We start from the raw sequence: 12,971 nt of genomic DNA, 5'->3' as shown, positions 1-12,971 counted from the left end.
TTATGAAAGGGTTATGAAAAGGTTATTGGCTCCATGTAAACGTAGTCAAAGTTTTCTGGTCTGATGAAACAACAATGCCAAGGTGTCACTCTTTGGTGTGAATGTGAGGCGAAACCAGGCACTATCCCTACAGTGAAGCATGGTGGTGGCAGCATCATGCTGTGGGGATGTTTTTCAGCAGCAGGAACTGGGAGACTAGTCAGGATTGAGGGAAAAATGAATGCAGCAATGTACGGAGACATCCTGGATGACAACCTGCTCCAGAGTGCTCTTGACCTCAGACTGGGGTCACGGATCATCTTTCAGCAGGACAGTGACCCTTAGCACACAGCCAAGATATCAAAGAAGTGGATGCAGGACAACTTTGAATGATCTTGAGTGGCCCAGCCAGAGCCCAGACCTGAATCTCTGGAGAGATCTGATAATGACTGTACACCGATGCTCCTCATCCAACCTGATCGAGCTTGAGAGGGAATGGACAAAACTGCTCAAAGATAGGTGCACAAAGCTTGTGTAATTGCTGTCAAAAGTGCATCAAAAAAGTACTGAGCAAGGGTGTGAATACTTACGTACATGTAACTTCTTAGTTTTTTATTTTTAATATATTTGCAAAAATTAAAAAAACTTTTCATGTTGTAACTGTGTGGTGCAGAATTATGAGAGAAAAATTAATTTACTTCATTTTGGAGTAAAGCTGCAACATAAAATGTGGAAAAAGTGAATACTTTCTGGATGCACTATAGGTAACCTTGAAAGACCAAACTGCAAGTTAGAACTGTTTAAGTCCTGATGAAATGCCAACATCACTGAATTCCAAATGATATACACTCAACAAAAATATAAACGCAACACTTTTGGTTTTGCTCCCATTTTGTATGAGATGAACTCAAAGATCTAAAACTTTTTCCACATACACAATATCACCATTTCCCTCAAATATTGTTCACAAACCAGTCTAAATCTGTGATAGTGAGCACTTCTCCTTTGCTGAGATAATCCATCCCACCTCACAGGTGTGCCATATCAAGATGCTGATTAGACACCATGATTAGTGCACAGGTGTGCCTTAGACTGCCCACAATAAAAGGCCACTCTGAAAGGTGCAGTTTTATCACACAGCACAATGCCACAGATATCGCAAGATTTGAGGGAGCGTGCAATTGGCATGCTGACAGCAGGAATGTCAACCAGATCTGTTGCTCGTGTATTGAATGTTCATTTCTCTACCATAAGCCGTCTCCAAAGGCGTTTCAGAGAATTTGGCAGTACATCCAACCAGCCTCACAACCGCAGACCACATGTAACCACACCAGCCCAGGACCTCCACATCCAGCATGTTCACCTCCAAGATCGTCTGAGACCAGCCACTCGGACAGCTGCTGAAACAATCAGTTTGCATAACCAAAGAATTTCTGCACAAACTGTCAGAAACCGTCTCAGGGAAGCTCATCTGCATGCTCGTCGTACTAATCGGGGTCTCGACCTGACTCCAGTTCGTCGTCATAACCGACTTGAGTGGGCAAATGCTCACATTCGCTGGCGTTTGGCACGTTGGAGAGGTGTTCTCTTCACAGATGATGCCAAGGAGATGTGTTGCACTGCATGAGGCAAATGGTGGTCACACCAGATACTGACTGGTATCCCCCCCTAATAAAACAAAACTGCACCTTTCAGAGTGGCCTTTTATTGTGGGCAGTCTAAGGCACACCTGTGCACTAATCATGGTGTCTAATCAGCATCTTGATATGGCACACCTGTTAGGTAGGATGGATTATCTCAGTAAAGGAGAAGTGCTCACTATCACAGATTTAGACTGGTTTGTGAACAATATTTGAGGGAAATGGTGATATTGTTTATGTGGAAAAAGTTTTAGATCTTTGAGTTCATCTCATACAAAATGGGAGCAAAACCAAAAGTGTTGCGTTTATATTTTTGTTGAGTATATTTGTTTTCCATAGTCTTCTTTTATAAACATGCCCATATTGGTAACTCATGGGTAAAATGATGAGCCATTTGTTCATGTTTACTTACAGAGACATCTTTCCTTTTTTGTTATGCCTTCTAGCCAGAACGTAAAATCAAGCATTTGTACGAAGATTAAATGGGCCAGCTTACATTTGTTATTGCAATAAGTGCATGCACACGTGCGTGCATGTGTAATTTGTGTTTGTGTCGGAAAGCCTGAAGGCGGCTGCTCTTGGGGACATTGCATTTTCTGGGAAGGAGTTTTTTTGCTGGCTCTGCAGAAGGCATCACAGTCATGATTGAGTGGTTTTCTTGGATCAATAATCCTGGAGAATGCAGCATCAAGGACAACAACAGATTCCTAGATCTCCCACGCTCTTCATCAGTACAGAGCCCTTCAAAGAGAGTACGCGGTCCCACGATACTGTGAGAGACATTGCGTATGCGCGCGTTTCGGCGCTATGCTCGGATTCCAGGCAACAACATGCAAAAGGAGTTCTCATTAGGCCCAGGTTCTCCATTTTGCCTGCAGCTACGTTCACTGCATCCTTTGAATAAATTCATACCTCATGCATGGACACATTCAGACTTGTCCAAATTGTAGTTTTAAAAGCATTTTTAAAATAGAAGGTGATTTTAAGGGGGCAGCACGGTGACTTAACGGTGAGCACTGTTGCCTCACAGCAAGAAGGTTGCGGGATCGCTTCCCACCTGGGGCCTTTCTGTGTGGAGTTGGCATGTTCTCCCCGTGTTTACATGAGTTCCCTCCAGGTGTTCCGGCTTCCTCCCACATCCAAAAAACATGCAAGTTAGGTGGACTGGACACTTAAAATTGTCCGTAGGCATGTGTGGTGCAGAAGTGAATGTTTGTTTGTCTATATGTGGCCCAACGACAGACCAGCATCCTGTCCAGGGTGTACCCTACCTTACCCCACATGACTGCTGGGATAAGCTCCAGCTCCTCCCCCCATGACCCTTAATTGGAGTAAGCAGGTATAGAAAATGGATGGATTGTAATGGCATAATTTATGAAGCTACGGAAAATCTGTTGAATAATTACACAGATCTATGTTTTACTAATTTGGTATTCATCCCTGAGCCAATCTTACCGAGTGGCTTACTGGCTGTGAAGGATTTTACTCAGCCAGTATGGGAGGTTTACATATTATCAAACTGCCGTGGTGGCTCCTGGTTCATCTGCCTGCTGGTTTATCCGTGTCCCATGCCATTACTGTAATTAGGTCTTTGAACATGGAAACCACAGCAGTCGTAACAAGAGCACAGAACAGCATGTGAAGACCGAATGATGGTAAATAGGACAAAGGCAAAATGGACTGTGTGCACTGGGTTCTCTGTGAAAAGAAAAAAGTCAGAGTCCTGGCAGCAGTAAATGCTGTAATTGCTCCTTTCAAAGAGCCCCTGCCTCACCGGGATACAATGAAATGACCTTTTTGTGTCTGCAAACCTCCATTAGTGGTGAACCACAGTGGTCCAAGCCATGACCCCTTTGCTTTCTGCCGTCCCACTCTGTTGTCCCTTTAATTATGTAATTCCAGCCTGGCCTCATCCCCAAACGTCAAATATCAGTGATTTCTCAGAGCCCCACGGTGTCAGTGTATGCACAAGTAAGGTATCCTTTTAGTTTCTAAATGACATGCAGGAAGTGGTTTTCTACACAAAGCAATCCCAAATCAAACAAAAGTTAAAAATGTGCTACAGAATGGATTTTTATCATTTAAATAGCAGCCAGCAACTATTTTCAATGTAACTCTTTCATGGTTTAATGGTGACCTGTGGATACATATAATCAAGCAGCACTCCCTCTGTGCTCTGAGCGTTTCTGTCCTATTTGTCTGACCTCCCATGCACATTTATTGCACGTAATTACCACTGTTTCAACACTTACATCTCCCTAAGATTATTAAGAAACAGCATTTAGGATTGGCAGACAGCACAAGCTTTTTAGAAATACATCAAAATATCACAGAGAGACAAAAGGCAGGGATAAGCCTGTTCTCTGCAATAGCAAGTAATGGCGGGCATTTTTATTTTAATGATTTAATTTTTTTAAATTATCGTATGTCATATTGTGACACACTTTGTATGATTAGTGTGAAAATGTTACACAAACAATTTGTTATTATGGTTGTGTATATTTTTTGTTTCTAGTGTACTTTATAGATACCTTTATTTGTGCTTTAAAATACCTAATGTACACCAGAAAGTGTCATGTAAATTATTACCATCGCCATCGAAGTTGGGCAAAGGTTATGTTTTCACCCCTTCTTAGTTTGTTTGTGAACAGCCACAATTTTCCATATATTGTAATGATTTTTTTTTAACAGAGGATTCATATCTTTGAAAAATCTTCGAAGACTGTAAAATCCCCATCCTTTAACATTGAAGGAATTTTCAAAAATTCATAACTGTCAAAAAAAGATCAAATTTCTTTCATATTTGAGAAATTTATGTAGGATAATATCCTTTATCGACTGACAATTCAATTCAATTTAATTATATAGCACCAAATCACAACAAACAGTTGCCCCAAGGCGCTTTATATTGTAAGGCAAAGCCATACAATAATTACATAAAAACCCCAACGGTCAAAACGACCCCCTGTGAGCAAGCACAGAGAGAAATTAACTTCATAGTTAATAATTGTGGTCTACTTTCATCATTTGCATTCAAGACAAGAATATTTTCATGGGAACTATGAGCAAGAAGCTACAAGTAGAGTCAACAAGCAGCCAGCAATATATGGAATACAAGTAGTATTTTTTTTATACTAAGAAGGATCAAGGTACCCGTTTTCCAATGTCTGATGGTTCACTCCGGTGGTTGGATCCTCAGCTAACAGTTTAAGTGGTGGTGTTCTGGTTTTCACAGATGACAGGAGTAAGAAGAACAGCGGTCTACGTGACGGTTCTGGAAGCGTGGAGTAAACGGCACAGAGCATATTCCTGATCAGCTCTGCTTCGGTGTCCCCTGCTGAGTGGAATTTTTCTTTTCCTCATTTGTGTTTGGACACCTCATGTTGGGACATATGAGGCCGCTCTGCCTCAGGTGTGTTTTTCCAGATTTTCCTGGTGATGTGATGCAGATGTATGAATCGGAACCCAGTGTGCAGACAACAGGTGGAGCTTAGTAACAAAAAAAAAAAAAAAACAACAACAAAAAAGTGATTTATTTTACAAAAAGACTGCAAAGATTAGGGTGGTGAGCAAAATAGTCTAAGACCAGCAGGTCTAGAGGCTCGGCGTGACAGGCTGAGAAAACTGACCTCAAAAAGGTTGACTGATCTACAAACGAGAGCTGAGCGTACCACAAGATGATAGTCAAGAAACTGGAGCTGAGTGGGAGAATGAACTGGTCTTTAAATCTGCTCAGGAGTGGATCATTGATTGCAGGTGCAAGATGTCAAAAGGTCAACCACGCCCAGCCTAGACTCACAAAACAAACACGCGCACACACACACACACACACACACAGTAAGGAAGGGAAACCCAGCAGAAATGATAAAATCCTAATAGGTTTGCTCCTGCTACAGTAAGCATGGTACTTTTTAATGCTTGGACTACTAAAACATTCCACCTGATACCTCCACTGATGAAGCTAAGCGGAGGTTAAGTTTTCACCCATTTGTTTGTTTGTCTGTCTGTTTGTGAACAGCCTGTAACCCACAACTTTTCATCTACCATTATGAATTTTTTACAGAGGATTCATATCATGATAGGCAAGAACTGATTCAATTTTCAAGGTCAAAGTCAGGGAAAAATCCCTATCCTTTAACATTAAACAAATTTTCAAAAATTCATAACTGTCAAAAAAGATGGAATTTCTTTCATGTTTGAGGGCGTTATGTCAGATTGTATCCTTGATGGACTGACAAAGTTTGATCCGGATCTGATCTGAATTACAGATTTTGTGACATTTAAATTTACCATTGAAACCCCATTTAATGTATATTTTACATTATATCTTAAACAAATATTACATTTACCATTGAAACCCCCATTTAATGTATATTTTACATTATATCTTAATCAAATATGCCCCAATCACTCTCATGTTTGCAGTTGAGGTGCAGACTGACACTCACTATTACCTAACAAAGTTTGATCCGGATCTGATGTGAATTACAGATTTTGTGACCATTTAAATTTACCATGGAAAACCCCATTTAATGTATAATTTACATTATATCTTAATCAAATATGCCCCAATCACTCTTATTTTTGCAAGTGAGGTGCAGACTGACACTCACTATTTCCGGACAAAGTTTGATCCGGATCTGATCCATATTGTGGGTTTTGCGGACATTTGAATTTAATATTGAAAAGCCCATTTGGTGTACATTTTGCATTATATCTCAATCAAAAGTGCCTTAATCACTCTAATTTGTCACACTGAGGTGCAAACCGTCACTCTTCATGAATAGACGGTTTAATCCGCATCTGCTCCGTATTGCGGACTTGGCAGATATTTGATTTTAACATTGAAAAACCTTTTTGATCTATATTTTGTGTTATATTTGATCTATAATTTGTCTTATATTTTATCTTATGAAAAGCCAATTCAAACAGAACTTTGACCTTGGAATTTTTTTCCAAGGTAAACATTTCTGGAATTGGAAACTAGCGTTTGCTGTGGTTTGCGCTCTATGAGTGTGGTGCTCGAGTTCTTTTTATTTCTTCCTGAAAACTGCCAGCAGGAATTTTCAGCCATATGATGTGATTGATAAAAATAAATTAGACGGCAAAATATTTGCATGTGTAGGCAAACTGTCGCCCATGCATACGAATGTTTTGGAGCAGGTTGGAATGTGACTATCAGCATTACACCTACAATGATGCCGTGTGCAAGCAAGTCATAACTGGAACATTCAATTCCTCTCTATAACACACATCACATATATATACATGTACTTTATCATAAATTTTAAAATTAGCATTGCTAGATGTGATAGTAAGCCATACATATTCCAGAGGGACCATTCAATTGTTAAATCTATAAGCTGATGCAGATCTTACATCAAAGTACACACGCTTATTTCATTAGTGCACTGTAGCTGCTGAAATGGAAATATAATATTGGTGGACATGACCTGTTTATTACCCTCATTTGGACAAGGTCCTGGTATGAAACACATCATTTCCCTTCTACAATTTCATATTTTATGAAGAGAGATTGAAGTCTTATAAATAAAGAAATTACATCACAAGAGCGCAAAGGATTCTGGGACAAATGCTGTTGTCCTGTCGGCTGCTCCAATTTGTACAGGAAGATTCAAGCACAGATCTGCGTTAGGATTGGGAACAACTGTAATGATAAATAGTTGCTGTAGTTATTTTGTTACTTGGAAAGTTTCATTCACGTTCTTGTGGTGAGATTGTTAAAGCTTGTTAATGTTATGTCCATAAGTGAATGTGATTTCAGAATTAAGAAGAACCTGGCACCACCATGAGTGAATGATTGTTATGAATGGGTGGGTTCGAAATTACTTGTTGGTTCATGAACATCACTCGTATTTACTGTTTTTAGAAATACAAGGTCTATTAGAAAAGTATCCGACCTTATTATTTTTTTCAAAAACCATATGGATTTGAATCACGTGTGATTGCATCAGACAAGCTTGAACCCTCGTGCGCATGCGTGAGTTTTTCCACGCCTGTCGGTTGCGTCATTCGCCTGTGAGCAGGCTTTGAGTGAGGAGTGGTCCACCCCCTCTGCGGATTTTCATTGTCAGGAAATGGCGGAATGATTTGGGCTTTTTTTTCCATTAGAATTTTTCAGAAACTGTTAGAGACTGGCAGCTGGAAACCATTCGAAAAATTTATCTGGCTTTCGGTGAAAATTTTACAGTCTTCACAGAGAATAAGGACTGTTACTACAGCTTTAAGGACGGCTTTAAGGACGCTCCGTGCCACCATCGAGAGCCACAAATTTCTAAAAGGATGGCTCTGTGGAGCTGGGGCCGTCGTGTGCACTTTCTCTGGTTATCACAAGAGCTGGACATCAACCATTTTCCGGCAGATTTCACTTTTAACAAGAGATTTTGTCATGGAAAGCCGAGCAGAGGCTTCGCGCGTCACAATGGATTTGCTGATGGAGCAAGACAAAGGAACACCTCCGTGTTGGTCTCACAGGACGGCTTTGAGATGGCGTTCAGACAGCTGTCGGTGGTTTTTCCATCGAGTGATTATCCGAGAAATTGTGGATGTGCCTGGACATGCCAGAACATGTCCCGTGAGGCTTCATCACGGCGTTGCTGTGCGCCATGCGGCACCGCTGCGACGTGCGGAATTCCTTCGCACGTCTGTCTGAAAACGTGCTGATGTCCACGTCTTTTCACAATTCCTGTGCTAGTCAGATGACGTCCCGGATAAAACACAGCGTCCAGTTTGGAAATGAACGGCACATTCCACTGTTACTGGAGTTTGTGTCATGGAAAGAGGAGCGGAGGCTTCACGCGTCGCGGCGGTGCTGCATGGTGCACAGCAACGCCGTGATGAAGCTTCACGGGACATGTTCTGGCATGTCCAGGCACATCCACAATTTCTCGGATAATCACTCGATGGAAAAGCCACCGACAGCTGTCTGAACACCATCTCAAAGTCGTCCTGTGAGACCAAAACGGAGGTGGTTTTGTCTTGCTCGATCAGCGAATCGGTCATGACGTGCGAAGCCTTCGCTCGACTTTCCATGACAAAATCTCTTGTTAAAAGTGAAATCTGCCGGAAAATGGTTGATGTCCAGTTCTTGTGATAACCAGAGAAAGTGCACACGATGGTCCCGGCTCCACAGAGCCATCCGTTTAGAAATGATCCGCTGGTTTGTGGCTCTCGATGGTGTCACGGAGCGCGGCGTGCCGAGCGTCCTTAAAGCTGTCCTTAAAGCTGTAGTAACAGTCCTTATTCTCTGTGAAGCCCGTAAAATTTTCACTGAAAGCCAGATAAATTTTTCGAATGGTTTCCAGCTGCCAGTCTCTAACAGTTTCTGAAAAAATTCTGATGGAAAAAAAGTCCAAATCATTCCGCCATTTCCTGGCAATGAAACAACGACGAGAGGGGTGGACCACTCCTCACTCAAAGCCTGCTCACAGGCGAATGACGCAACCGACAGGCGTGGAAAAACTCACGCATGCGCACGAGGGTTCAAGCTTGTCTGACGCAATCACACGTGATTCAAATCCATATAGTTTTTGAAAAAATAAAAAGGTCGGTTTCTTTTCTAATAGACCTCGTACATATAATCCCATTTCTGTGGCCACACATAAGCGCCTCAATATGTATTTCAGAAAGGTTTTGGGTTTTTTTTTTCGCACTTCCTCTTGGAAGTGGACATGATTAATGTAGAGTTCAGAGACCATGCATATGTTTGAATATTCAAGAGTTGTTTTGCATTGACATTTGTGGTAGAATGTGAGTGTTTACAGGGCAGAATATGAGGCGGATCAGCGTGCACACAGCTGAAGTAGCGTGTGATTCATAAAGGTGATTTTGCTTGCAGGTGTGTGTGTATGAAAGGATTTACAAGTCTGAATGTTTTTTCATACGCCTTTTTTAGCTTTTACTCATATCTATAGAATGAATCTTATGCAATATTCTGTATACATGTTTGTTTGAGCTCTGCACAGCTACGCATCCTACATCAAAGATGATCTACGTCCATACATCCATGCAGGACTTATATTATATACACGTACACATATACGAGGTCTGTCCATAAAGTATAGGTCCTTTTTATTTTTTTCAAAAACTATATGGATTTCATTCATATGTTTTTACGTCAGACATGCTTGAACCCTCGTGCGCATGCGTGAGTTTTTCCACGCCTGTCGGTGACGTCATTTGCCTGTGAGCACTCCTTGTGGGAGGAGTCGTCCAGCCCCTCGTCGGAATTCCTTTGTTTGAGAAGTTGCTGAGAGACTGGCGCTTTGTTTGATCAAAATTTTTTCTAAACCTGTGAGACACATCGAAGTGGACATGGTTCGAAAAATTAAGCTGGTTTTCAGTGAAAATTTTAATGGCTGATGAGAGATTTTGAGGTGACACTGTCGCTTTAAGGACTTCCCACAGTGCGAGACGTCGCACAGCGCTCTCAGGCGGCGTCATCAGCCTGTTTCAAGCTGAAAACCTCCACATTTCAGGCTCTATTGATCCAGGACGTCGTGAGAGAACAGAGAAGTTTCAGAAGAAGTCGGTTTCAGCATTTTATCCGGATATTCCACTGTTAAAGGAGATTTTTTTAATGAAAGACGTGCGGACGGGTCCGCGCGTCGGCTCGCAGCCGCCGCGACGCTCCGCCACAGGAAAAACACCTCTGTTGGAAGCCTTAAGGACAAGTTGGAACATGTCCAGCTGTTAAACAATTTCTCATATACTCACTCCACTGAAAGCCATCAAAAGCCGCCTGGATTTTACAAATGGTTATCAACACGGAGGTGTTTTTCCTGTGCCGCCGCTCCGCACCGGCTGCGTCCTGACACGCGGACCCGTCCGCACGTCTTTCATTAAAAAAATCTCCTTTAACAGTGGAATATCCGGATAAAATGCTGAAACCGACTTCTTCTGAAACTTCTCTGTTCTCTCACGACGTCCTGGATCAATAGAGCCTGAAATGTGGAGGTTTTCAGCTTGAAACAGGCTGATGACGCCGCCTGAGAGCGCTGCGCGACATCTCGCACCGTGGGAAGTCCTTAAAGCGACAGAATCACCTCAAAATCTCTCATCAGCCGTTAAAATTTTCACTGAAAACCAGCTTAATTTTTCGAACCATGTCCACTTTGATGTGTCTCACAGGTTTAGAAAAAATTTTGATCAAACAAAGCGCCAGTCTCTCAGCAACTTCTCAAACAAAGGAATTCCGACGAGGGGCTGGACGACTCCTCCCACAAGGAGTGCTCACAGGCAAATGACGTCACCGACAGGCGTGGAAAAACTCACGCATGCGCACGAGGGTTCAAGCATGTCTGACATAAAAACATATGAATGAAATCCATATAGTTTTTGAAAAAAATAAAAAGGACCTATACTTTACGGACAGCCCTCGTATACATGCATTTTTTTGTAAAGCACTTTGCAACATTTGTTCTAGAAAGGATCTGTATGAATTAATATTTTACTTATTTTCATGCAGTATGACTAAGAGTAAAGAATTAAGTAGTCAGTGGAAATATTGAAGATCAACTAACATCAAGGTATTTAGAGTATTTATTGAACTTCTTTTTTGTCTTCCTATGTGATTATCATAGTTATCACATTTTGTCACGTTCTTTTTGTTTTTAACTGATTAATAATGTTCGCTGCAGATACAAGGTTCAGGGCTGCATGAGGCAACATCTGCCAATGATAAACTATTAGCAGACATGCGTTACTTATTTCGGTATCACACAGAGGCTTTTGGAAATCCAGCTGACAGCATGTTAAAGAACAGAGCTGCACAGATCCTATAAGGAGGAATCACTCCAGTAGGAGACCCTAAAATATTCATGTGTGCAATCATGTTGAATTATAGGATTAAAGTCACTTCACTGACCATCATTAGAATTTGATCTGCTCTATAGCATGTGACTAGGATTAAATCATTTGAGGGTGTGGTATGTTAAAATGTTGTTAAAAATGAAAAATATATTTCTTACTTCACTACAAATATCTACTTTTCACCTGATTGACCAAATTATCATCCAGATTCTCCCTGAAGTCTGTGGTTAGCAGAAATCTAATCAGTAAGTCTTATGTACCAATAATAAAATTCTAACCTTATAAATTTTCCAATAAATTATGCAGATACACTGAAGACTGTCCAGAAAATACATTTCAGACCTTTGTACCAAATGCAAAAGCATCCAAACTGAAATCACCTCATAGAGCAAAACCAGGACTCCAGTTTGTGGAATCTGGGCCTAATGTACAAAAACTGGATATATTTCCTACTGAAACATGGTGTACACCAAAACCCAGAAACTGGTGTAAGCAAAAAAAAAATCCAGGGGCCTCATGTACAAAACGTGCTTACGCACAAAAATGTGGGGTATGTCCGTCTCCATGCTAATGTTCAGATGTATCAAAAGTGAAATGACCGTGGAAATGTGCGGTACGTCACGCAAAAATCCTGGCTGGCGTACATACGTTTCTATAGCTATTGTTCTTCTGCTGAGAAATAGAGATGATGTTGGGAAACGTGGGAAATAGTGTGGAAACATGAAGTCATAAGAGTGATGTGCACATCAGAGACACACTTATGAGCAATTACACACCCACATGTTTGCAGTTATACGGGTGGACATCAAAGCATACGCAAAGTGACGAGTAAAATGGCATTAACAATGGCTGCGTTTGTGTTGTTAGAGGACCTTGCAAATGGTGCAATCCAATCGTGTATTAAGGGAACGCGAGGATTTACTTGCAAATGACGATAACTGGCTCATAAGCCAATTTTGTTTACCAAGACCACTGTTACTGGAGTTGCACGCAGAACTGCCCAGAGCACAATATAGTGAGGAGCCAGGGGTTGTCTGTGCCCATACAGGTGCTGACCACGCTGGGCTTCCTGGCAACAGGGGCATTCCAGTGGGAGCTGGCCGACTGGTCAGGAGTGTGCCAGTCAACTTTGAGCCGAGCCATGCCAGCTGTGTTGAACTCAATCATGCGAACGTCATCCAGGTACATCACATTCCAACATTAAAGCACAATTTGCAGCAAGAAGCCAGTTTCCCTAATGCAGTTGGAGCTATTGACTGCACACTGTCAGGGCCTGATGGTTTATGTGTTCTGTTGCTGGGGTTTTGCTTTGTTTTTATTTTCATCTTGCTTTTGTATTTCTTTACTGTGTTTTCTGGGATTGTGGGATTTTGTTGCTGGGGTCTGTCTGTGGTTCTCTCTCTCTCTCTCGGGCCATGCCCCTCTTCTGGTTCTTGCTATGCACACCTGTTTGTAATTTGTTGATTGCCACCTGGAGCTTTATTAGCTCACAGGTTGTGTCGATTGTTGGCCAGTTTGTTG

Source organism: Thalassophryne amazonica, chromosome 17 (genome assembly GCF_902500255.1).
Source record: "Thalassophryne amazonica chromosome 17, fThaAma1.1, whole genome shotgun sequence".
Classification (NCBI taxonomy): domain Eukaryota; kingdom Metazoa; phylum Chordata; class Actinopteri; order Batrachoidiformes; family Batrachoididae; genus Thalassophryne; species Thalassophryne amazonica.
This window is presented reverse-complemented; position numbering follows the sequence as displayed.